Genomic DNA, 27900 nt, shown 5'->3' on the forward strand with positions numbered 1-27900 from the left:
CTCAGCGGCCATGGCTCACGGGCCCAGCCGCTCCCGGACCGGGGCACGAACCCGTGTCCCCTGCATCGGCAGGCGCACTCTCAACCACCACGCCCCTAGGGAAGCCCAGCAGGAGTGATTTCTTAAATCACTTAAGATTTATGTGACCCCAACAAGTATTTAATATCTGTAAATTCCCTTGAAACCTCTGTTTCCTTAATTGTAAAGAGGGGGTAATAATAATACTTATCTTACAGGGCTGCTGTGAGGATCAAATGAGCTAAACCACGCAAAGTGTTTTGGCATATAGTAATTGCTCTGTAAGATTGGGTATTATGATTATTATACCCAAATCCCTAATAAATTGTAGCTGTTCTTTGTTACGATGGCACTTAATTTCATTCCTTTATCTAGCAAACGCTCAAACCTCAGCTGAAGTATTATGTCTTCGGGAAAGCCTTCTCCATGTCTCCCAGCAAGAGGTAGTTAGTTATTTCCCCTGTGCATTCCTATAACACCCAGCCCACGTTTCTATTACAGCATCAGTACACTAGATTGATTTAAGTGTCTGTGTACACCCCACTCCACCACAACCACACATGCAGGAGTCTGAGCCACTTGAGAGTAGATTCCATGCCCCCGTTCATCAGCATATAGCCAGTGTCCACTTCAGGGCCTCAGCAATACGACGTTTAAGAAATGTCCATTGACTGTTTAGAAATTACCATAACATAAAATATTTGTTAATTTATGTGTCTAAACATACATAATAACACTTTATTCGTATTCCAGTCGGTGAGGTGCATGCTTTGTTCCATGGGAGCAGCATTCCTTGGAGTTTGAGCAGAATTGGACCACCGAGGGAGCTGCAGCCGGAAAGTAGGATTCCCGCGTGTCTGGCCCCACTCTCAGAGGAATCCTCTGGAGCGTAGCGTCCCTCAGACCACCACTCCCACCTGCAGCTTTGGGGCTTCCCTTCCCTGCTTCAGCAACTAGGCCCTGCAGAAAAAGTCTGAAAAGCATATTTTCATGGTAAGTCAAACCTCCTCTCCTACCTTAAATGAAAGGTATTATTTTTGAGAAGAGAATGTCACACTCTACCACCAAAATTCTGCTTCCTCAGCAGAAACCCTGGCAGTTTCTCTGCACAGCTGGCAGCTCTCCACCCAAGGCCAATGCTGGGAAATTCACCAGGCCTAACGCAAATCATGGGAGCACAAGCTCCTCTGTGATTAAAACAAGGGAAAGCAAAGTCAAGGAGCCTTCACTTTGCAGAAACAGGGCAGGGGTAGGAGATACTGTCCAGACATTCCACCCCAGGACCCAGAGCAGGTCCTAACTCTTCTTGGGAAATTCACGCATCACTTTGCCAAGTAAATAAACTATCCCTCCCAGCTCAGCAACCTCTGTGCCTTTCCTGTAATAGATGATATCCTTTCACCTTCATCTTTGGTATCGTATCTATAAAAATATACACTTCTTAGCTGCCAACAAGCTATCAGTCCCTCATCTCTAAGCAATTCATTCTAGAGACAGTGTGATTCACCCACACTGAACCTGCCCTGGGTTAAAAAGCTTTGTACAGAGCTGGGAGGGTGGAAAAGGTGTCAGGCAGTGAGTGGGTTCAAATAAATGGGTAACTGTCTCTACTTTTTTTTTTAAAAAACATCTTTATTGGAGTATAATTGCTTTACAATGTGTGTTAATTTCTGCTGTATAACAAAGTGAATCAGCTATACATAAACATATATCCCCACATCTCCTCCCTCTTGCGTCTCCTTCCCACCCTCCCTATCCCACCCCTCTAGGTGGTCACAAAGCACCAAGCTGATCTCTCTGTGCTTTGCGGCTACTTCCCACAAGCTACCTATTTTACATTTGGTGGTGTATATATGTCCATGCCACTGTCTCACTTCATCCCAGCTTACCCTTCCCGCTCCCCGTGTCTTCAAGTCCATTCTCTACATCTGTGTCTTTATTCCTGTCCTGCCCCTAGGTTCATCAGAACCATTTTTGTTTTTTAGATTCCATGTATCTGTGTTAGCATACGGCATTTGCTTTTCTCTTTCTGACTTACTTCACTCTGTATGACAGACTCTAGATCCATCCACCTCACTGCAAATAACTGTCTCTACTTTTTAATGAGTGAGAAGGCACTTGGAGGAACAGGTCAGAAGCAGCCTTCTGCCCCTTGAGCTTCCTGTTGTGTCAGCTTCTGTGTGTGTGGCCTAGGGGCTGATGAGCTTCCAAGTCCCCAGGCGTCCCAGAAGCACTGGCTGCTTACCTAGCCCCCAGCTCTAAGTACGGGTGCAAGGGCACCGTGGTCACATTTTCCCAGACCTGGATGATTTGGGCCCTACTTAGCCTCTCCAGCCACTCCCGCAGGCTCCTGCTTCCTGACAGAAATGTGAGTCAGCGCTGGGCAAAATCCAGCTGTTTAGCTCAGGTGTTCTGTGTCTTCTGGAGGCCCTATGGCTGCGCTCAGGTGCCGACCTATTCCATCCTGGCACCCTCTGTACGGATTCAGCGTCTCTGAGGCCAGGAGGACAGATGTTTTGCCGAGATGGATTCAGGGGCACAGGTGGTGACCTATGCGTGGCCTGTAAGGTCTCGTGGCAAGGCACCCCGCTCCGGAAGTTCCCCCCTGCAGGCACCTTGGCCGGCAGGGCGCATCATGTCATCGTGCAATGCTTTCCAAGGGGCCCATCTCCTCCGGAAATCTCCCAGTGACCACAAGTACCCTCCTTACCAAGGACTCTCCACTCAGAAATCTCCGGCCTGCTCCTCACTCCATCTCAGGATGGGGCTGTACGCAAACATTTGCTTTGATTTGTAAAATGATCCATATAATTAGGGAAAAGAGTTAAATGAAGGGACTGATTTCAGAGAGCAGGCTCTTAATGACACTAATACCTGACAAAAGGGGTCATTATGATGGGCTAATGGGCCTTGCGTGGCAGCGTTCAGCTCTCTCAGGACACAATCCAACACACTCAATTATCTGCTAATCAGGGCCATTTTGTCAGAGGTTATTGCCCTGAAGTATCAATTATAGGAACATTATTAATACTTTATGGAGAAACCGCTTGCATGAAAGTGTTAAACCCATGGGGCGAGCACTTCACCCTTCCCCTCCCCACTAGGACCCATCATCTGCCGTCTCTTTTCACCCCCATTTAATTCCCCAACTGGGTAGTTTTCCCAGACCCCACTGATTCTATTGGGAAGGAGCCAGGGCCATGGTGATGTTCCCAATCCTGTCACCTGTGACCGAACTGGCACTCCCAACTCTTAATGCCACCAGCTGGCAACAAGTGGCTTAATCTGAAGCCAAGGCATCACTGCCTCAAGATGAGGGAGGGAAGCTGAGGGCCGTAGGGTTGTAGGAACAAGAGGTTTGTGTGTGTGGGGGGGGGTGTCTGTGTGTATGTCTTTCTCTCTGTCTCCCTCTCTCTCTCTCTCCAGTGTTGTCCTCTCAAAGAAATGGAAAACAGATACACAGGGGCCCTCACTTCCAGATACAGCCTGTTCAGGATGCCATCTTTGCTGTTCCCTAGAATCCACTTCTGCTCCGTGCCGGACACAGGAATGTCTCACCACTATGAAGGCACCATCAACACAGAAACTGGAGGAATAACTCTAAAACCATGCAAAGGACTTTAGAGTCAGATCAATGAGAATTCCAATCCCATGACTAACTGGCAGTGGGATCTCAGGCAAGTCACCTAACCTCTTGGAGCTGTGGTTGTCAGATCTCCCAGGACACAGCGTAGCTTAGAATACCAGCTGGGCCACTTACTAATTGTGCAAACTTGAGAAAGTTATTCCACCTCTCTGAACCTAGTTTTTCACACATAGCATAGAAATAGTTCTGTCCATATGCTGGAGCTGTGACGAAGGTTAGATGAGAATGTGCACATAAGCACTGGTCCTGCGCCTGACACATTCCATCCACGGGGAGCAGGATACTTACTCTGCAGTGGGGCTCTGGGGTTGAAATACTTGCTCCTAAATAAACAATGAACATAAATGCTCAATGGAAGTAAGTTCTCTCTGTTCCTGCACTCCTGAATAATTAGATAATGGCCAGGAGGGGGAGGGTTAAGCACTTTTTCCAGCTAGAACAGAAAGCAGGAGTGACCCCTTGAGACCCCTCCCAGTGTTCTGGCGTCGTGCAGAGGTGCCCAGCCCACTTGGGAGAAGCTGGCCTTTGGGAATGGGTGAGAATCTCCACTGTCACGGCCCAGCAAGTCTAGACCTGCCCCTCACAATCAGGCACCTAGCCAGCAGAAAGGAGATTCGGCACCGTGTGGGAATCTCCTGTAATCTGGCTTAGAGGCAGAGTTTAGACTCATGGGAGAAAAGTAAGAAGGAAGGAAGGGGGAATTTGCTTTGGCATTTAATGGTCTCTCTCATCACTGTCAACCCTACTCTGTGGTTTAGAAAAGAGAAGTAAAAACATGGCTGTGCTCATGCCTTCCCCAACTGTTGTTGAGGACCTGGCATGAGTTGAGCAGTGTGATCACAGTCTGAATGGGAAAGGCCAACTCAGGAACAGATCAGTTCTACTAGAGTTTGATCTATGCGCTAATATAAGCATTTATCTATGCATGTTTAAAGCTTCCTGTAACTCCTGGTTAAGCCAAAGGACTGTGAGTTATTCCATTTGGGAAGCAAAGATCAAGAACAGGAATGTAGGGCTTTCCTGGTGGGGTCCGCCTGCTGATCCAGGGGACACGGGTTGAGAGTCCGCCTGCCGATCCAGGGGACACGGGTTCGTGCCCCAGTCCGGGAGGATCCCACATGCCGTGGAGCGGCTGGGCCCGTGAGCCATGGCCGCTGAGCCTGCGCGTCCAGAGCCTGTGCTCTGCAACGGGAGAGGCCACAACAGTGAGAGGCCTGCATACCGCAAAAAACAAACCAAAACCAAAACAAAACAAAACAAAAAAAAAGCAGGAATGTATAAAAACAAAACAAAACAAAACAAAACAAACAGACAGGAATGTATAAAAACATTCAAGTGGTGGAAGAATTGGCACAACTGGTGATCGTCCTCAGCTCAACTGAGTACAGACATCGAAGAATGAATTTCGTTCATAACTGTGAGATCTGGGGTCAAGAGTGTGAATCTGAACGTAGTTTAAAATGCAGAAAAAGCCTGCCACCTCTTTCCTGGAGACCAGAAAGCAGTCGAGGCGTTTGGTTGACTCAAGGAGAATCCCGTCCAGGGGAGAGAGATGGTCAGCATTAAAGTCAGTATCCTCCAGATGCGGCCGGAAAGGAGGAACAGACACGTATAGACAAAAGGTCTCCACATCATGCTCAGGGCAGCCTGACGCGGGGCTCAATGGCGAGCAGTGCTGGTTGAAGGTCTGAAGGTGCTGAGAATCAATCCTTCCGCTCCTTGATCATGGGGTATAAATGTGCTGTTCAGTGAGCCTGGGTAATTAGCGTTTGCGGTAAGAAGTTATGGGGTTAAGTGCTACCAGGGGTTTGAGCTGGGCTGACAGAGCCTGAGCCGCAGAGTAGGGTGGTTGCCTAGCAACAACACCTGTAGCACATTAAGCAGCCAGTCAGCTTTGTCAACTTCTAGCAGGGGCTTTGTAGAGCGGAAGATGGGGGTGGAGGAAGGATAAGGGGGCACAGAAGTGGAAAGCTGGACAGTGGCTCTCAAGATGAAAGAGGGGACAAGATTGAAGGTCCCACCAACAAGGCTTTATGTCTATTTTCCTCAAGCAGGAGGCAGGTAGGCAGCTCAGGTGGAGTCCAGGGTAGGCTCTTGTCTCTTCCTAAGACCCTCACATGAAGCACCGAGTGAGGCTGGAACCCTCTTCCTCAGCCCAAGCTCTCTCTCAAAGAAGGCATCTCAGGATTTGCTGACTTGGGGAGGGGGTGGGAGAATGCTAAGAAGGAGGTGCTTTGTGGGTTTGTTTCTGGATTGGGGAGGATTGAGAGCTCTTTCTGCTGACTCATCTTTGAGGAAGGGCCACAGAGAACAAAAGCAAAGACCCTGAGAGGGTAAAGTCTTTCTCACTGCCTTCCTTTCTCACCTTCCCATGCACCCCTCTGGACTGCATCTCACGCACAACTGAGATCTGACTGAAAGAAAGAAAAGATTTGGGGAAGGGCAGAGACCTGAACAGTATTGTTGCCACTGTCTTCATAGAATTCATGGTCTAGCTAGCCCCTTGACTTTTCTCAGAATTCCCAAGCTGCCTCTGTGGGGGGGCGGGGGGGGCGTGGAAGGGCAAAGAGCCGTGTACCATATGGGAGGGGCCTATTCAAAATGTAGCCCCAGCAATCAGAAGACTTGGGGTCAACCCCACTGTGTTACGTGTAAGCGACGTAGCTGTTGGCCAATACCTGTACTGAGGCTCAATTTTCTCATCTCTAAAGTGGGTGATAATTATATCTGTACTACTTACCTTATGGGGATCAAAGAAGGCATGTTACAAACGCTATAAATCCTCCTATGTGTATAAAGTATTCGTAATACAGAGAAGACACCGATGTATCTGCTCTTTGGAACTGGCCTGAGCTATTTGCTATTTGGCCCAAAGCAAAGAGAGAAGCAGCCACGTGACTGTTGCTGGGTAACTCAGTGGCAGAAGGGCTCTGAGAGGAGGCCTATTTAACTATTCTATTGTAGGTTCACTGGTTCAAATCCAGCCCTAGGCCAACAATTATAGTAATCATTGGGTTTGGAATTCAGAGAGTCTGACTTTCAGAAGACCTTTTGCTTATCTATTACCCACTGAGTTTTTACCGGAAGCTTATGCATGAGGTCACGAAGGAGGCTGGAGAACCTGACTCATGGCCCTAAACATGCATCCGCCCACCCTCCCCTCGGCAGATCAAGCTTCTCCTTCTAGATTATCTTAAAAGGCGGTCCAGTGCCAAGGGGCACGCGTGTGTCCTCTGGGTTTGGAAATCCACATCAGCATGCCAGCCGGACCTGCCGCCGCCTGAGCGTCCCCCTCCTAACTTGATCCTCCCTTCACGTCTGAAAAAGCAGGAAAGTCTCCCTTTCCACACATCACTTAAGATAGATCCTCCCCAACTCTTTAAGTCACACCACATCTGATGAGGAAAAAGGAGAATCTATGCAGAAAGCAGCAGAGAGAAGGCCCACCCAGGCTAACGTAGCTAGCTACTCACCGGCCCGAGGGCACCAGACCTCTGTGGGGTTTTGTGGGCTCTCTGCCTGGGCGGCCCTGGGGTCTGCAGTTGCCCTGCCACCCCCAGGGTGACAGACAGTGTGACTGTGTGTGAGCTGCTCACTCCATGGCTTCTCCAATCCCCATGTTGTGCTGTTATTTTCATGCTCTGGGTTATATTTAACTCAAGTCATAATATTTGGGGTGTGGGGGGGGGCGGGTTGGAAGCCTGCTGTTTCACCAAGAAAGGCATTTGAATATTCTCAGTTCCAGAGAATTCCAAGGGCTCCGGGAAGAGAGTGAGACGGTTGCCCCAGATTTGTCTGACACATTGCGGTCACGTGGACTCCATTAGCGGATGACTGAGGCGGTGAGCAGGCAGCCTAAAGGAATGTTGTAGACACGATGAAGAGGAGCTAGGGAGTGATATCATCAGGAGGCTGATGCCTCTGGGGGTCCCAGGGCACTCGCCCCACACATCCCCAAAGGGAGGGAATCTCTAATTGGCAATATGGCCTGCCTTGTTACCTCCCCACCTCTTACGGCTGGCAGCTTTGACGTCTGATGCAGAGGCAGAACTCGAGTCCCATGTGATGTGAGAGGCACATGCAGCTCATTCCCTCCAGAAGCTCTCATTCCTGATGCCTCTGATAAGAAAAGAAAGCATCCAAAGGGAGCCCATCCTCATCCCGGGAGTCAGTGTCTCCCCCAAAGAAGCCCCGGCAAGGTTAGCACGGGGCAAAATCCAGGGCTGTCCAAAAGAATGTGGAAACACACATAATTCTATTTTGTTCCTTACAGGATAAAGATATCCTTGAGGACACAGATGCACCTGTTTCCAGATTGTAGGGACACTCTGTATGTACGTTTAAATTCTGAATCTCTATTTTCCAAAAGTTCTTTCTATGTTACATTATACAACACATTTCTCTGAGAGACCCCAACTTTTTTCTTTTCTTTTCTTTTCTTTTTTTTGGCATCACTTCCCTGAGCCGGGAAGGGCAGTTCAGGCACAATCCCAAATGCACGGAGGTGGCGTCTCTGAGTAGATGGAGAGTGAGGACAGGCAGGCTCGCCACGTGTTTCTCATTATGGTGTCTAGACACAGGCAGGTCTCAAAGCTGCAGGAGAGGAAAGGTGTCATGTCCCAGGGCACCAAACACTTTCTAGTCTGAGCAGACACCAATCCCCTCACCAGTGAGGGCAGCTGGCAGGAGACCCACAGAGTATTCCAGGAGGACAGGTCCTACTCACGCCTGTGATTGGAGGGGTCCAGAAGTCAGTGACTCAGAGGGCGGAAATTAAGGAGGCCCTTGCAGTCAGAGGCTATCTTGGTCCCCAGCCGTGGAGAACACCATCTCATCTCCAGTTGGAACTAAAGCACTAAAACCAGCCTTTGCTTCACATTCATGGAAACTGACATATGGTATAATTTTTTTTTAAATCTTCTAAGTTCCCTAGGCAGCTCTGACGTGATATTAATACTAACATAATTTCATGATGATTAGAGAACACAATTAGGGGCTATTAATAATGACACAAATAATGACATTTAAGGCCTCATTTTTAATTTGAGTAATATTCTGTCTGGTGGTATTTAAACAGTCCTGTCTGGCACAATTAGGGCAGTGCTAGGGTGCAGTCACTGCTCACAGAATCTGTCAGACCCCCCTCCCCCACTCATCTGCATGGCAGAGGAGATAGATGGGGAACGTTGCCCCAGACCTGAGATGCTCTAGCCGAGGCCCCTTGGACAGAGGGCCTTGTGAGCGGATTGCAACAGAAGAGTCCAGCTCGAGGAAGATGGCTGGTGGCTGGATTGGAGTCCACTGAGAAGCTGGTTGCTTCCATCCTTAGGTATCACTCTCCTCCTCAGAGTTGGAGGGACGGTGCAGGTTTCAATGTTCCCATATCAATCATACTTGAGCTGCAGAATGTAGCTCCCATTCCATCCCAGAAAGAAGCCTCTCCAACCCTTTTTCCATCACATTATCCTACTCCTATCATAGCGTCTAGTACATTCGATTCTAATTATCTGTTTACGCATCCACCTCCCCAGCAGACTGCTCACTTGTCGAAGGGCTGGGCTGTCTATTTGCCTTTAAACCCTCAGTTCCCAGGCACATAGTAGGCTCTCAGTGTTTGTTGAATGACTTAATGACCAAATGACAGTGTTCTACCTTCCATCCACGGGGTGCATGTTGGAAGCTGAAATCCCATCACAGCATTATACCTGCAGGAGATCTAAACTGCATCTTTGGGGGCATTTCTGACCAACAGCAAACATGTGGAAGATGACTGGACTGGTCAAGGGGGTACAGAGAGAGGAAATGTCCATGAAGTACAAAACTTCAGGGGCTCAATGGGTAGAAGCCAGGGATGGTTAGGACTTAACCCAAAGACCTTGACCTTGGTTAAATGGCATTAACCCACTGGAGAAAGCATACTCTAGTTTCATAATATATTTTGGTGTTGTAGACCCAATTCTGTCTGAAGAGAATTGATAGATAAGCCTGGACTAGAAACTAGGTTTTCTCTCAATCCAGGATTCTATAGCAGAAAGAAGGAACCAAACCAACAAACTCCCTGATAAGTGAGGATCTTAGATGAATAAGTAGGAAGAAGAGGAGGCCAAGAGGAGGAGAGGAAGGAGGGGGGAGTTGAAAGAGGTGAGGGCGCGGGGAGGAAGGAAAGAATATTGGTGAGCATTTACTCTGGGCAGGCATTTCAGTCACTTTACACCATCTTCTCTGATCCCCACAATAATCCTATGAGATATATATTATTATTATTTTCACTTCACAGATGGTGGAACTGTAGTTTAAAGAAGTTAAATTAACGCTCCAGGTCCCACAGCGGTACGTAGCTGATTCTGGCTTCAAACCCATGTCTGTCCTACGGCAGAGCCCAGATTGTCACCACCCACTGAACTGGGATAGGTGACCGAGGAGGAGGACATGTAGGATGGCTGATGCCTCACAAGAGGGACAGGACAGCCCCCTGATGCCCCTCCCACCTAAGGATCCTGCGGGGTCTGCAGGGGGACCAACGGAAATCCTCTGGCCAAGAGCCAGAGCAGGCATCCCTGGAGCAAATGAGGGCAAGACACTAGACTCCTGGATCCGGTGGCCCTGGACATGTCCGAGGACACAGCTGGCAGGGAGCCGGCTCCAGTGCAGGCCGACGGTGCTTTGGCCGAGGCCAGCGAGGCTGCAGAGGCCGGGGCAGGATCTGCAAACAGCAGGGGAAGTTAAGTGGAACCTTTCTGGGTAATTGACTCTGCCTGCCCACAGGGCCCCCTGTCAGGCCCAGGCAGGCCCGGGCCTGACACACTGCAACCTGTCTGGCGTCTGTTCTGTGGGGCAGGGCGCCTGGTTGACAGCAGCCTGGTAATTTCATTATAAGACTCCCCCTTCCATTGCAAGCCTCCTTTTGTCTGAATCCCTGATGCCCACAGGCATGATGGGATTGAATGGAGGATGGAGGACTGGGGATGGGGGGTCCAGGCTGAGCCCCTGTACTCACCAGAGGCCCTCCAGCCTCCCTCAGCATCCCTTCCAGCTGGTGAGCTGGTACCCACACCCCTCCCAATGCCACGTGCACACTATCAGACAGGCGTGGGGAATTCAGAAGGGCACTGGGTCCCCATCAAGGGGTTCTGGTAGCAGCAGGAAGCCCTTGGAAGCCCCCAAAGCTGGTCACTCACCAATTTTCTCCTCCTAGGGCAGAATACTTATTTCCTGCTGCTACGTACCATCATCCCCCAAATCCTTCCCTCCCCCTCCTGATCCGCACAGCCTGGGCCTTCTGCTCACCCATCCCTCACACCCAGGCTTCCCAAAGCAACAGCAGGAGATGTGATCTGCTTTGACAGGGACCCAGGGTCCCTGTGCCCTGACCATTTGGGGAAGCAGCTGCAGAGGGCATGTGGGGGACTCAGGAAGGGCTCAGAGGAGACGGGAGCACAGGAATCAAAGGTAGCGTGAGGACAGAGCTTCCCAGGACCCAGGTGGGGGGATAAAGAAGCAGAGCAGCCATGTAGTAACAAGCCAGGGGCAGGGCTAGACCGAACCCCCGACCCCAGCTCCTCTTTTGGCTCTGGGGTTGCTTCTCACTCTAGTTTCACATGGGTTTAGACCAACCTTCTCGTCTTCCCCTACTCACCTGCAGCTTCTCCCAGTGCCGAGGTCTAGGACTGACACTGCCATTCTCCCAGCTGCGAGTGACCTCAGGGGGCTCCTGAGTGCACCTCCACAGCCAATCAGAAGCAGAGTGACACTGATTCCCCCTCCTGGTGTTTCACTACATTCCATGGGTACCAGTCAAGGTGAAGCCGTTAGACCCTCTTGCCCAGACTGTTACAACTGCCCCCTAGCTAACATCTGGGCCTTCTATCTCTCCCCACGTCACCCCCTGCTATATATACCATTATCAGAATTAAATTCCTGAAGGGTAAAAGCTATATCCAACATTTACGAAGACCTTACTGTGTGTCAGGCATTATTCTAAGCACTCATTTGATCCTTACAACGGCTCCATGGGGTAAGTACTGTTTATCATTCCCATTTTACAGATGAAAGAACTGAGGCGCAGAGAGATTAAATAATCTGCCCGAAGTTGCATAGCGAGGCAGCGACAGGGCCAGGAAGCAAAATCTCCACTCTTTCTCCTATGAGTAGCAATGCTTACATTCAGACTCCCTCTTTCTTCAAAAATGTTTAGGGTTTTCTCACTCTCTATCCCACCCCAAATCCACCTCAGTAGCTTCCACGCCTTCAAAACCCTGTCCTAACCTAGCTTCCCAGTCTCATTCTCAACCCCGGCTTTCCAGCCCGAGCTGCTACGTTTTCTTCCCCCAGAGCTATTGCGCCTGGGAAACTGCTCTCGGTGTACCTTCTATCGCCCCATTTCTGCCTGCCCAAATCCCTCCCTTCTCATCCTCTAGCCCAGCCAAGTCAGTCTTTGCCCTTTCTGAACTCTTCTTAGGAAAGCAGATTGTTACAGTGGCAAGAGAACTGGCCTGGGACATACTGGGTTAAAATACTTATTCTTAAATACCTATTCTAAAATACTTATTCATGGCTCTGGCACCTTGAGAAAGCAAATTCGCCTCTCTGAAAATCAGTTTCCTTGTCTATCAAAAGGGGGTGATGATAACAGTACTTATTTTCCAGAGTTGCTGTAACGATTAAGAGATGTGATTTGGGGAAATGACTACACGGCTCCTAATGGATCCTCAGTCAAGGTTAACATCCCCACCCGGCCCCACCCCCCAGCTTCCTGCCCTCACAGCATTCACCATGTCTCCCTGGCATTTTAGCTGTTCAAGTCCTCAGGAAACTGTAAGTTACTTAAGGGCAGGGGCGACCCATCAGTCTCTGAATTCCCCTGTACAACTTGCCAAGTACCAGACATTGCCGGGGCTCCATCAATGAACGAATAAGTGTATGACTCCATCTAAATGCTTGACCAGGGCCAATTCAAACGTGAGAGAGAGGATCCACCTACCAAAGAAGCTAGATCCAGACGATCTCTGAGTCCCCTTCAACCCTGAGAGTCCATAACTGGAACAATCTCCTTCCTAGACAGAATTTGTGCAAAACACAGAATTCTCTCCCTATCTCACTAACGACATCAGTGTGAGGTCACATTGACTCTTCAAATCCGTTTCAAGCCCACTCATTTTTCTCCTCCAAATTCTTTTTTCCAGGGGTCTGGCATTTCCAGTCCATACTAGGAGGCTGAGGTTCTCCGGCGGCCCCAAAGCACGGCGGCCCCTGGCGGAAAAGTCAAACCAGCAAATAGAAATGTCACTCAATCATTTCCCCTTGCTTTCCTCTCATTGGCCTTCTCTACCGCATATAATGAGAACTGCTTTTTGCCCAAATATTGTTTGAATTTCAAATACACAATTTCCCCGGGGTGACCAGATGAAAAGAGAACTCGGGTTTGCAGCGTAAGACCTCTATGAGGAAGCTGCCTTGAATGAACACCAAAACGAAATTTTTATTGAGTTCCTTGAAATGATAGAAGCACATCAAGGCAACCGGGCTCCCTTCGCACTGTGGTGTGCTAAAATTATTTTAAATGAACACCACGGAAGCACCCCTCAAGGGGTGAGGGAAAAAGGAAAAGATTTTAAACGCAGTGGGCAGAATGATATATCCGTTCATTGTGTCTACCCCATCCCTACCAGAACCCCAGCATGTGCCTTCCTACGTGCCTCTCTGTACAGGCATTGACTGTCCACAGCTGGGGTTCTTAATCAGAGTGGGGAGGAGAGTCTAAGGGGCCCTAGGGCAATGGTTCTCAATCTTGGCTGCATTAGAATCTCCTGGAGTGTTTTAGAAAAAATACTGATGTCCAGATCCCACCCTGGACTGTTTCAATCAGAGTCCATGTGTGTAAGGCCTAGACCTCAGAATTTTATCAGAGCTCCCAGCTTATTCAAATGTGCAGCCAGGATGGGATGTATACATAGATTCAGAGGGTGTAACGCCCCCAGAAATGGCAGCTAAACTTTTGTATACATCAGAATATGTGTGTTTCTGGGGTGAGGGGTCATAACTTTCAGACAATTCTTTAAAATATCTGCAACTCCAAATGGGTTTTAAAAATAGACCTATTTGGGGGCTTCCCTGGTGGCGCAGTGGTTGAGAGTCCACCTGCCGATGCAGGGGACACGGGTTCGTGCCCCGGTCCGGGAAGATCCCACATGCCATGGAGCGGCTGGGCCCGTGAGCCATGGCCGCTGCGCCTGCGCGTCCGGAGCCTGTGCTCCGCAACGGGAGAGGCCACAACAGTGAGAGGCCCGCATACTGAAAAAAAAAAGACCTATTTTTAGGTCTACAGCTTGTGTCTTGGGTTCCTTCCAGCTGGAAAATGATATGAACCTAAGACGTTGTTGAGGGTTAAGTGCTAATCAGCAAACAAAAGTTCTCTGGTTCCTCGAGGGGGTGAGTTTGTTGATCAAGATCCCACAGGGCAAGAAGCTGTCAGTGAGGGGCCCAGGGACACTGACGGGGGTGTGGGGGGAAGATCCACTGAAAAACAGAGGGGAGCATTCTTGCAGGCAAAAACTGGGCACTGGGCACTCGGTGTAATTTACTATTTCGGCAGCCCTGCCTGTGGCTCAGCTGACAGCTGTGCCCAGCTTGGCCTCGGAATCTGGACATCCGAAGCCAAGACCATAGAGAGGGTCGAATGCCCAGGATCTCTTATTTTGGGAGCTCCAATATCTCTGGCTGACCAGTGCACTCCATAAAACTGTCCTGAGAGCCAGCTGGTAAGTGTGTGTTGGGGGCTGGAGAGAGGCAGATGGGGGTGGAGCCCCTGAACAGCATCCCCAAGACCAAAGAGGTCCCTTGGAGCCTACAGTACCATCAGAGCATGATTTCAGTAAATCCGGGAAGGGGGCAGGGGGAAGGCTGTGCAGGGAGGGAGGGCGCTGGGCTCATCAACACCCCAGAAGCCCTCCATTAAGCCCTGGAGGCCGTCCTGTCACCAACACCACTCACCCGCCCTCCTCCTGTCCCGCCCCCACCCCCATCCCCCAGGGCCTGGCGGGACCTCAGAATTTGGGCTCTGCCAGGGTACAGCCAGGCCTGCCTGCAGCTCTGCCACTGGCAAAAGGAAAAAGGGCCAGGCTCAGGGGCTTCCCAGCTCCAAGTCAGCTGCCTAAGTGCTCAGCCCTGCTCATGAAAGGGCCCCCTCTTCCTCTCTTCTCAGCCCTGTGCTCTAATTTATCCTCCCCTTTGATAACCAACTCCAAACACATTCAGTCAAGGCCGGGCCATCAGCGCACAAAGGCCTGTGCTCTCCCAGCTGAATGCGACACTTCACTCTTGGGGGGATTTCTATAGAAGGCAAAATCCACCAAACAAGCTATTACACTTAAATCAGACAATGCCCGAGGTGAGGAGACCAGCGTTAATGACTCAGCTAGCAGCGGGCTTCTCTATTTGGAAGCTCTACCCCAGCATGGGAGAGCAACCCGCTGCCCTTCCCAGCCTCACGGCCAGATGCCTCTCCTGCTGCCGGACTAGAAAGTTGACCCTCTGTGTCCGCTGGTTCTCTGAATCCTGAGGGTTGATTTTCCCCAGGCCTGCATAGACTGACTCTTGATTCCCTTTCTGCCTAGGAAAAAGAACCGAGAAATGAAGTCTGTCTGCCCCCTTCTCTAGCCTTCATTCTGAAGATGAGGAAACCATGGGAATTGTTGAAAGTCACACGGGCAGCCAGAGGCAGAGCCAGGATTAGAATCCCTCGTTCTCACCTCATTCAATTCATGCAAGAACTAATATCAATTAGGTGATGCACAGAACGCACTTTGCATAGTTTCCGGCAGAGGAAAACACTCAATAAATACCGGTTGTTTTTTGTTGTAGTGGTAGCAGCATTTTTATGTGCCATTCAACTACTCAGGCAGCACTTCTCACGAGCCAGACAGTCTTCGGGGTGAACATGACACAGCGCTGCCCTCCTGGAGCTTACATTCTAATAGAAGATTTGAACTGGTCAACGGACAGTTGCGATACAGAGTGGTAAAAGATAGCACAGGGGAAGTAAAGGATGCCTCAGGAGCCCACAGGAAGCACACCTAATGCAGACTGTGGGGCTTGGTGAAGAGAATCTGGTGTTTTAGCTGAGACTGAAGGAGGAGTTGGATCTAGCCAGGTGAAGGGGGGTAGGAAGGAGGGGGACAGGTTGGGGAAGATAGAGATTTCTAGGAGGAGGGTATAATTGAATGTGCAAAGGCAAAGGAGGTATGTAAAGGTGAATGAGGGTAAGATGCAACGGGATAACTGGGTTTGATGGGGTGAAGACAGGGTCGTGTAGGGTGGAAGGTCAACGGTTGTGAGATGTGAGGCTGGAGAAATAGGCGCAAGTCATCTCATGAATCACATGATAAGCCCTAGAAAGGAACCTGGGCTGTATTCAGAGGAGTAAGGGGATGACAGGATCCACGGGCATGGTAGAGATCTCAGGATGTATTGGGGGAAATGGGCTGCGGGGGAGCAGGGCAGGGAGAACACTTAGCAGGTCAAGTCCCAGTTTAGCACTTGTTCCAAATTCCATTTCAACCCATTACGTGGTTCTAATCTTGAGTCACCAAAGAAGGCTCACCATTAACAAGACTCACGGAAGGGGGAGTAAGCTTAAAGTAGAGAGCTGTGGCCCCAGGGACAGAGAAATCGAAAGACAGGTTTCACTGGCCACTTGGCCCATTATCCAAAGCCTGGAGCGCTATATAGTGAGAGCAAGTTCTTCCCCACCAAACAGATATGTGACCTTGGGCCACCTCCATTTCCCCATCTGTACAATGAGGATATTTACTAAGTGAGTGGTACGCTGCCTTGCAGTTCTCCCATTCTGTTGTTCTATTACTTGAAATATATATCATATATTTTTTTTCTAAGAAGCGTTGCTTTGCATTTTAAAGTTTATAAAAACAAGACAAAATGGTTTGCATATTATAATAGAGGAAACACAGCTCATCAAAATCAAGCACGCTGCATAACCATCCGACATTTCCTCTTCTGGGTCCAAGAGAGGCCCAGATTTGACACGGACCAGGAAAAGCTGGTTGGGACCTACAGTCCTGAGTTGTCCCAGCTTCTCCTTGCAGCCTGTGAAACCCTCTTTCCCAGGCCCATTGCCCTGAGGACTGAGGTTCTACAGAAGGCCACAGCACTCTCTCGTCCAATAGCTCTGGCAGCTGCTAAGGTAGAGACCAAAGCTCCAAGGATTCTGGGCAGGTAAACAAAACAACAAATTCAGGCTGGGGTGAGAAAAGAAAAAAACACATTAGAGCTGTTTTTGGCTGGAAAGTTGCTTTCCATCCCATAGCTTTAGGACGCAAGCAGCATAGTGTCCAGAGGCACACAGCTGTATAGAACAATTCAAAAATTGCCTTGTTGGACTACAATGTGCCAATTTTTCCAATCTAGAGCCATTTTCACTATTACAGTCTGTGCCGTCTAAGCCGAGAGAATTTTCTTCTGGGAGGGAAAATTGATTCCGAGGTTACCATTTACCCCCATTAGCACAGCACGCCCCATTCCAAAACTGTTCTTGGGAACCAAGGGGGCCAGAGGAAGCTCTAGAGGCCCCTGGCGAGGTTGGTGCCCAACATCCCGGGTGCTAACAGCCAAAGTCCATTAGCCCCATGTCTCACGGGGGCAAGAGAGTGAGTGAGGCAGAGAGAGGCGGGTGAGAGGAGTACAGAGGAATCTGGGAACGCGTTTTTCCAGGAATTCCTGGGCTTCGGAAGTTTGCTGGTACAGCTCACTGCATCTGGGTGGATTGGGAACTTCCATGAGCTGCACAGCAGGAACCTAAGCTAAACTCTGCAGAGACCCTCTTTATTTTGACCTGTAGCTCTCACCTGTGACTGCCCTCTCTAAAGGGGGCCAGAGCCCGGCAGAGGAGTGTTCTCCAGGAGCTGGTTTGGAGGTGCCCATCCCATTCACATTCCTTGTACCCAGCTGCTCAGGGCCCAGGTCTTTGCCAGGTAACACAGCTATAAGGCAACTGGCTTTGCCTGCCCAGGTGCTCTATATGGAAAATCACTCCAAGCCATTCTAGAAACAGTCAAGAGCCAGCAGCCTTGATCATGGGGTGTCCTGTGACCTCCATCTTCCCAAACATAGAGCAAAGACCCATCAGCCCAGCAGAGAAGGCAGTGGTGACAGCGGCTGCTACAAAACAAGTACAGAAAGACAACTGTGGGAACAAAAGGGAACAGCAGGCAACGGAGGAAGGCAGCACATCCACTGACCTCCCAAGCGTTATTTTTTGCATGCCTATGACAGAGCAGTCGGCACTGGTCTTGGATCCAGCAAGCCGGACTCTGAATTCTGGCTCTGCCACTTGACCTTGAATAAGTTACTTAATCTCTCCCAGCCTCTGTTTCTTCTCCCTTAGCCTGGAAGTAAAAATAACCACCTGGCAAAGTTGAAGTCAACATTAAATAAGATAATATAGCAAAGGAGTGATTATATACTAGTTTGCTCAGCAAATATATATGTATGTGTGTATATAAACAACTAAGGAAGCCCACCATCCACTCAAAAATGTCTCTTTATTGTCTATAGAACGACATAGCCTCATTCTTCTTGCCAGAGTTTGCTTCAGTGTCTGAGATTGTGGCTATGTGGATGACCCGCTCCGAACTGGTCAGAGAGCTTAGAAAGGAGGCCCCCTTAGTGCTGGGGGCTCTGGAGAGAGGAAAGCGCTCCAATACAGCTTGTCTTCCTTCCGTAAACATTTAGAGCATCTGCTACATGCTGGGTCCTGTACTAGGCACTGGGGCTCCCCAGTGAGCCGTATTTGGTCCAGTTCCAGCCCCCTAGGTGCCAGGGAAGCCAAGGCACCAGACCCGTAAATAGAGCTCATTACAACCCTACACGGTGAGGGCAGGGCAGGCTCACTGAGAGGGGGTCATGGGACCGAAGGCGCGAGGAGGGCCTCCCAGGGGTGGGTCCGGGCACAGCGGCTGCTTCCGTCCCTGCAGAAACTGGGAAGTTGACCTCTCTTAGTCATCGGGTGATTTGTGTGGGAGGGGAGGGGAGCGCACGCGCAGGGCTAAGTGCTGACGGGACGTCCCTGTCAATACAATGTTCCGCCTGGCCGGGCCTTCATATATAAAGATATTTAATGAATTAGTTAATTAATGAGAGGAGTTTGATTGATAGATCATATGGCGTTCGCAGCAGGGTGAGTCTGACCCTCGATATCGCCGCCTCGGCTGCAATCCGTCCCCCTCACTGGTCGGGAGAGCGCGGTGGCTCCGGCAATTTGCATGCATTTAATGTAGCTCTTTAATAGGATGTAATGTTAGCGAAAGCCAAAAGCGCAGCAGCTGTAACTTAAAAGACAGCCCCATTACTGCAAGCCTTATAATTAGGGTAAGAGGGAGACTCGGTCTGCCATATGTTAAACTCTTTTGAGGTTAATAGCTCTGTAAGATTTTTGCAATTTAAAAAAATTACACTTGAAGGATGATGACAAGGCTCATCAATGAGGAGCTTCTCCACCGGAGGGAAGGGACAGAAGGAGCCCATGTCCCCCAAGGCCCTCTTTCCCGGGGACGTGGCCAAGTGGCCCCTCTCCCGCCACAAGTCCCTCCTGTCCCCACCTGCTTCCCGCACCCCGGCCCCATTAGCGCCTGGCCGCGGCTCAGCTTCGCGGAATCAGAGCTCGCCCACCTGGCTCGGCGCAGTCCCCGCAGTCCCCGCATCCTCCAGTCCCCGCATCCTCCGAGGGAAGGAGGGAGGGCGCCAGTCGATCGGTGCGCACCGTGCCGGGAGCAGCAAGGCGCGTGCTTACCTTGCAAAGTCCCGGGCAACTCCAGAGCAATTACGGGTCCCCGCAGGTTCCCGGGCGCTGTTTGCACATTCCCGGCCTGAATCAGAGAACACGCAGCAGGCGCTGCCCCGGAGTGGGGAGAGGAATTCGCTGGGAATTTGCTTGGTAATTACCGGGCACAAGGCCCTGGGGGTGTTTGCCATCTCTGTGCCACAGCCCACGCGGCAGGGTTGGGGATGGGGTGAGGGGCGAGTGTGATGCGGAGCCCTAGCTTGGGCCCGATGGACCGTGGAGCGCTGGCCCCTGCACCCCGACCGCGATGTGGAACAGGAGGGCCTCCCTCCACTCACCAAGCCCTTGTGAGCCCGGCTGCACCCTCCCAGGCTCTGGTGTCTTTCCCGAGGGCCCCTTCCTAGCGACCCAGAGGCCCTGGGTGGCGGTGGGGGGCAGTCAGCGGGAGTCCGTCTCTGGAGACTGGAGTGGCCTCCTCCCGCGGTCCAGTCCCACAGCCTGAGCCCGGCGGGGAGCCCGGGAGGGGCAGCCCGCCAGGCACATCCTCTTCTTCAGGAGTTCTGCCGCCGGCATCTTTCCCCTCCCCCTAGCTGCCACGCGGAGTGCGTGGGAGTCGGACCAAATTCCTGATGACAGACATTCCAGACAAAACAAGGGGAAAAAAAAGAAAACCCTTTTATTTTATTATTATTTTTTTAAGGGGACTCTTGTTAAAAGGAAATTACGGGAGCGATCAAATTACTGCTAATTGCACAATCACCTGATTATCTCTGGTACCAAAAATACACGCGATCCTTTTCCCCTCCCAGCCACTTAAAGAATTCTCAGGGACATCTCTTGGGGAAGGACACAGCTCTCTCTGGCCAAAACACCAAAGAATATGAGGAAAGGGGGCTCGTGGGTGAGGGTAGCAAAAGGAAGATTCAGAGGCCAGGGTAGATCTCCAGAGAGGAGAAGGAAAGGTTTAGGACAGGATTAGGGAAGAGATGGAGTAGAGGAGAGAGGTGGCCGCAGAGAGCAAGAATGCATCTTCCGGGGAGTTATATGTCAGAGCTCACAGGGCTCCCAAGAGGTGAGACCCATGGAGGTTAGGTCACTTGCCCAAGGTCTTTGGAGCTCGCTGCCTGCGTGTAGGCTGCCTGAGTGTGGGCCGGTGTTGGGTGGGGCCTGGGGGAAGCTGTTGAAACCCTCTAAACCCTCATTGCATTTGGGGGCAGAGGTTATGGTGGGCTTCTGCAACCCAGGTACAAAAACCTTTGTTCATATTACAGATCTTGATTTGAAATGCTGCTTATTGGGAGCTACTAAAAATGAGCACAACAGGAATAGCTAGATTTTGTTAGTGCTGGTTTATAAAGCATTTTCCCATCTTCTTTCTCACATAATTCTCTCACCTACCCGTTCCATCGGAATCCCCATTTTCGAACGAGCTAACAGAGACTCAGATGATGTGAAGAACTCCTCAGAGGTCATTGGAACACGTAAAACTCCAGGCCCGGCATCTTTGCCCTGTGTCTCAGAGCCCGTCTTGGAGAGATGAGCCAAGGCTTAAGGGATTTCTCTGTGTGGGTCTGAGGCCGTGTAAATAAGGTGCTGAAGTTAGGTTTTATTATCTTCTTTACATTCATTATTTTTTTAAGTCAATGGCCCGGGCAGTCTCTCCGCTTGGATGTGGCTTAGTCATCTGGAGCTATTTTTTTTTTTCCCACGGGAAGGGACTTCAGTTGACATGCCAGCCTGAAATGTCACTTTCGGGTCACCAACGATGCCTCAGCTCCTTGACGGGAAAAGGCACGGATAGATCCTGGTTGAAGAGCCCACTTCCTGTTCTCCCCCACCCATTTTGCCAGCCAATCAGGATGAAGAGAGAGACCTTTCCCCCAGTTCCCCATCCTCTCTGCTGCCACAAACTGGGGAGCAGGAGGCTTAGAGGATGCAGCCCCAAAGGACCCTGTCAGTGCCATGCAGACACGAGGGCCACTGCAACTTCCCGGAGACTCTTTGGCAGTCAAGACCCCTCCTCCATAGGCACCACATCCCCACCACTCGTTTCCCCTCGGAGCAGCCATGGCAGATTCAGAATTACCGTCTACAGATCAGTAACAGGCCAATGACGGGCGCCTTGCCTGCAGCCAGCGGGACCTCCCTCTGGAGGAGCAATGGGGGTGCATGCAGGAACATAGGTTCCCTTCATTAGGGCAGCTGGCCTCCAAGTGAGACCAGAGCAAGGCTGAAGACTCTCAGGACTGGGGGCTGGGAGGCATCTTCCCAGGAAGGGCTTTGAACTCAGGAGAAGTGAGGAAGATGTGGAGGTGAATTGGCCTAAGAGGGTCTCTCAGGGGAAGAGGCTGACCCCAGGCCTGTCCACCCATCCAGCCAGCTCCCAACATCCTGTCCCCCTACACACAGCGCACTTGAGAGAAGTTAATAAAAAGTAAACAAGCCGATTCTTCCCATCAACTACCCCTGGGCAGAAGGTCCCACGGCCGAAGGGGTCAGTGGGCGGTCAAGCAGGCTATCTGAGGCCAGAGCAGGCAAAGGGCTTGAGCTGAGGGCTATTTCCCAATAAAGCCCTGCTTGACAAAGTCCCCAGGCTCTAGAGAGGCCCCTTCCCCTAAAACCAAGCCCTCCATCTATTTAGGAAACGTGGTCCCTGTGATATAGATGCTGAGGGTTAAAGATGAATCAGGCTTGCCCTGCTAGGAGGCTAGAGTCTACTGGGAAAGACAGACACGTGGCTGCTTGACTTGGAGAAATCACATATCTCAGAGTTCAACACCCTCAAGTCATAGAGAAGAGGAAACAGAGGTTGGGAGTGAAATGCCTTGAGCCAGGTTTCCCAGTTAGCGGCTGGATCTCGGTGGGAAGCAGCTATCCCGACTCCCCGTCCAGTGCTCTTCCCATCACGAGGCGGAGCTGAGTGGGAGCTGGTGCTGCGCTCAGCCCCACGGAAGAGCCGCAGCCCCCGTCCTCACCTGCCGCCCTCTTCCAGGTGAAGAAGCATGATTAGCAGCCGATTCTCAATCCTTCCCGCTCGGCCAAAGGTCTGGTGTTTCATTTCTACCCAGCAGAGGAGCCGGTAACATTTAAATTATTTCATTTGAAAGGAAATTTCCTCAACCCCATCTATTCTCAGGCAGGATACCTTGGCCAGGACGGGACATAGGGAGACTGGGGACACGGGGCCGCAAGAGGGGTGGTGGACCACAGCTGGCGTCCTCTCCTGGTCAACCAAGGGGAATGCCTTTCGTATTGTGCTCTCTTGTTCGGTGAGAGCACGGTTGGGTACTCGCTGCTGTTCTGCCATGCCAGACCACCTCCAGCCTCAGGGCCTTTGCTCTGACTGTTCCCTTTACCTAGACTTGCCCAGCTATCAGCACGACTCACTCCTTCACCTCTTTTAAGTCTTTGCCCCAAGGGGACATGGTGAAGGACATCTCCCCTGACCTCACTAAGTAAAAGCGAAATACCCTCCTCCCCGTGTTCAGCATCCCCACCCTGCTTTCCAGTTCTCCATAGGACTTCACGACTTCTAGCTTATTATATAATGTATTCACTCGTCATATTTTGTGTATGTCCCACTTCTGCCACCACTAGAAATCAAATGTCAAGAGGCCAAGGGCCTCCTGTGTTTTGTTCACAGTAGCTAGAACACTACTTAGCACGTATTAGATGCTCAGTAAATAATGAGTAAAGGGATGAATCAAGAGTCTTCAAATATGAGAGCTGGGAGAAACCTTGAAAATGAGCTAATCTCAAACCCTCAAATTGTGGGTGAGGAAAACGGGAGCTGGAGAGAATAAGAGAAGGAGGAGGTGGTGACATTTGAGGTAGACCTTCTTTCCCTTCTTCCTCTTTTTCTTCTTCTTCAACTAGTTCATTCCATGCATTTGTTTATTCATTTATCCATTCAGAAAGTATTCATTGGACATTTACTACTTTCTAAACACCGTGCAAAAACTAATCATAATGTTAGACACATATTGATCACTTTGTTCCATTTATCTCATCTGAACAACCCTGTAAGCTTAGTTCTATCAGTATCCCCATTTCACAGATGATAAATTAAGGCTCAGAGAGGTTAAGCAACCTGCCTAGTCACACAGCTAGAAAACGGCTTAGGTGAGACACATACCAAGGTCTGTTTGACTCCAAACTTGTGTGTTGCACCACGACATCTTTTTTCCCTCTTTTCCTTTACCTTCCTGTCTCTTGGGCCAGACTAAATGGCCCAACCAAGGTGGCAGCCAAGGTCACCCAGAGCTGGAGCCCTTTTGAAGTGGCACAATCCTGTCGCTCCAAAGACCCCCTCGAAGCCACCTCTCTCCACCCCACTGCCCTCCTCCTCCTGGCCACACGCTCTGAGCCCCACATACAGGCACTGGTATGATTCACGGCACCAAGATCGGTCCCTGGGAGGGAAAGAGGGCCCATAAAACCTTACGGCAGTTTTATGACGTATTCTTAGCTTTTACAGGCAGACGGGGCGGCCGAGGCTGGCGAACAGCAAGTGTCTTGGGCAGATGGGCGGGCTCCATGGACCAAGAGCTAGTGAGAACAGCTGCAAGTTTTTTTGTGAAGACAGCACCCTCTTTTAGCCGCCCGAACGGGGAAGGGCAATGCAAGAAGCAAACATTTCTTCAGACCTCTATAGTTGAAAGAACGCCGACCGGGCAAAGCAGGTATTATTTCAGATTCACAGATGAGGAACCCTGCAGAGAGGTTGTGGAGACTCCAGCTTTCCTTCCTGAATTCAGATCTGATGCTATGCTCCTGGGACCGCCTGGCACAGCACTAACTCTCAATGACCCCTGCTACTTCTGCCCACAGAGACAGGCAGTATCAGGCAGTCACCCCTTATATGGTCTCAGTCCAGACTCCATCACCAGGACATCCCAGAGCAGCTCCCGAGTAAATTTCTGCTACCAACATCCAAGTATTGGGGAACATATTACCCATGTCTGTGCCCCCGGAGCCCTAGCTCGACTCCTCCACCTCCCTTCATACTTCTCCTCTTCTATTCTGCAGGCCACCCCCATCTTGTCATTTCCAATGCACAGCTTATATCAGCACCAGATGCGGGGGGTTTGGAGAGATGGCAGTGCCTCATAGATGTAATCACCTGCACTCTCTGATTTATTCGGATCATTCCTGAATTTCTAATGAAAAATAAATCACGTGGGTCTGGTTGTGCCTTTTGGACAGATGAGGAAACAGGTTCAGAGAGGTCAAGCAATTTTCCCCAAGTCACACAGCTGATGATCGAGAGAACCAGGATCTGAATCAGGTGTCCTGACTCAAGTCCAGGTCCCCTACCCTTCTCTTCAGTAAGTTTCAGAGAGTCCCAGGTTGCTCCTAGTGGTTCAGTGTGGCACTGTTTCAGATTCAGTGGGAGTATTGCTTCCTCCCTAGTTGAAAGCTAGGACTGGCTTTCTTAGCTACTTTGACCCAGCGTGTCTGGGCATATTTTAGCTTGTGGTTTTTCTAGTACGTGGGTGGTCTTCCTTAGTTATCAAATGCCAACACCAGCCCCCCGCTGAACACAACTGGCACCTCTAACATCCCCTCACGTGGCCTGAGCTAGGGACCCAGTTAATCATCCTTAGGCCAGGGGTCCTGCATCTTTGGATTACTAAGTTCAAGAGGTGTCCTAACTGAAAATCATTTGTCCAATCATCTAGCATGGTTTAAACTCCTCTTCCATGGAATCTTCTTAGTGAGGCTTTTCCGGGCTTGGCTCCTTGACAACACCCTGAAGTATGGTGAACAGGACCCCATACTAATCTGGGCCCCTCCTGTCCCTGAAGCCTCATCTCTCTCTATGCCTTCCTCCCCTCTCTTCCCTGCTCCAACCCCCCCCCCCCGCCGCCATGTCCCAGTCACTGGCAGTGCCTGCAGCCTCTGAGGGGCCGTCCCACCCCTCCAGCCCACGCTGCTCCCCCACAGCTGTGCAGACCCCCTGTCTGGATGCCCTCCCAGTCTCCTTTGCCTGCCAATCACCTACTCATCTGTCAAGAGACAGCACAAAGGTTGCCTCCTCTGTGAAGCCTTTCCTGATACACATGCCTGTCTCTCCCACCAGAGAAATCAACCACCCCTCCTCTGTGCAGACCTCGCTGTACCCTAATGAAAGAACTAGCTCCCTGCTGGGTCTGTGAGCATTTGGAGAGCAGGGACGCTGTTCGATCTCTCTCATAATCTTATCAGAGATCCTGGTACACTGAAGATGCACCACGTGTGCTCACTGAATACAGAAAGACATTAATGGATGACCATTGGCTGCATGCGTGGAAAGAGAAGAAACTACGCCATCACAGAGTCTAAAACTTCACCTGTGTGTCCATCGATGGATGAACTGAAAAACAAAATGTCATCTATACATACAATGGAATATTACTCAGTCTTAAGAATGATAGGAATTCCGACTTGTGTTATGACATGGATGAACCTTGAGGACATTATGCTGAGTGAAATAAGCCAGACACAAAAGGACAAACACTGTACGATCCCACTTATATGAGGTACTCAGAGCAGTCCAATTCAGAGACAGAAAGCAGATGGTGGTTGCCAGGGCTGGCGGTGGTGGTAGGGTGATCACGACTCCCACAGGGGAGTCTTCCCATGTCCCCTCAAAGCCCTCCCTGGTAGTGGAGCAGTCTGCCTCTCCCCCACAGCTACAGAACATTTCATAGCAGTGAGTCTGCCCCGGTGGGGTTAAGCTCTACCCTAGCCCTCCCCTTCCTCAGTGTAACCGGTGAAAAGTTGCATCTGGACTCTGCCTCAAAAACCAGTGTTTGGGAGATATATACCTATACACACACACTTTTGTTCCTTGATTTACACAGAGGTACCACTGGCAGGCTTTGCATTTCTGGGCTGTCTTGCTTTGCTCGCCTCACACCCTTTGGCTCCGAGAATGCTTGGAAACTCAAATGATGGCAGTGTCCCTGGCCTGAATCCTTCAGCTCTTAGCAGACCCTCCTCACATGTAGCTCTGCAACCCTCTGCAGTGGATGGTCGGGTGCTGACAGCAACGTGGTGGGAAGCAGGCGAGCATCTATCCAGGAGCAGCAGGGGAGAGCTGGCGTGAAGCCTCCCTTCCCCGCACAGGCCACGAGGAGGAAGAATAGTTAAGGCTGGAACCTTAAATGCAAACTGCTTTCGAAGAATCTGTCACACACGGAGCGCCTCCTAGGAAAGTCGGACCCTGAAAACTCAAGTCAGTGTGGTACCGGAGGACTCGTTTATTGAGCACCTATTATTTGCAACACGCTGGACTGCATACCTTGGGCCGTGCCTGCTGCAGCACCTCCAGTCTAGAAGGGCAGATGCCAAGGGCCCAGGCAGATGCTAAGTTGTAATACAGGGCCGATGCACGGTGTCAAGACATGCATTTCAAATGCCTTAAGGGTTCAGAGTGGAAGCGAGATGCTCAAACCCTGACAAGGTCTCCAGCGAAGCCAGCCTATAAACACAGATAGCCTGTGGGCCTGCGTTTCCAGGAGAGTAGGGAGCACATTGAAAGGCTGGCAGGATCCATTATTCTTCTGGAATAGAAGAGGCTAGGGCCATACACTGACTACTCCTCCCCAAGCAGGCACCTGGTGTTTTCCCAAGCCTTGGAATAGGAAGGAGAGAGATACTGAAGTCCCAACCAGTCCGGAAAACAAGACACAGGTTGAGCAGAAACAAAGCCAGTCTTCAGGATCAGATAGACCTGCGTTCAGTCTTGGCTCTTTCACTTACTGTGTGGCCTTGGGAAAGTTACTGACCCTCTCTGAGCCTTAGGTTCTCCATCTGTAATATGAGGATGACAACCCTTTCATGTTATGAAATAAAGAGGTGTATGGAAAGCCTCTAGCATAGACCTGGGAAGGAGCTGGCACTCAGTCAATGAGAGTTGGTATTATTGTTAGTATCTGTAAAATTTGCCTGGGTGTTCCTTTGGGGCTTTTGATGGATGTATCTGGTATCCAGGTAGGCCACATAGCCCTAGAAGTTTCCCAGTGCTGTTGGGAGATTCCTTATTTCTGAGCTTGAGACATTGGTGAAGGTGTTGCATGGTCCAATGTTAATTAGTACTGATATAGGGTTTTGGTGAGGATGAAATGAGCTACCATACATAAAGAAGCATCTAGCAGCATCCGGCACAGACTAAGTGGCAGTGTGGTGTAGACGTGCAGAATGGACTCTGGAGGCAAACTCTGGGGTTTGTCGCTTGGGGTGTGAGCCTGAGCACATTATTTTTGAGTTCTCTGTGACTTGCTTTCCTCTTCTGTGAATCGAGGATGGTAATAATGGTGTTCATCTCACAGAGTCGTGGGATTTTCATGATATAATAGGTACAGAGAACATGGAGAAGTCCCTCACCCTCGGTAGGGCTCTGTGAGTGTTTGCTCCCATGATTATGAGGTTCTGTGTCCATCTTTGCCACGGCTGTTGT

This window comes from Delphinus delphis, chromosome 8 (genome assembly GCF_949987515.2).
Source record: "Delphinus delphis chromosome 8, mDelDel1.2, whole genome shotgun sequence".
In the NCBI taxonomy this organism is placed as follows: Eukaryota; Metazoa; Chordata; class Mammalia; order Artiodactyla; family Delphinidae; genus Delphinus; species Delphinus delphis.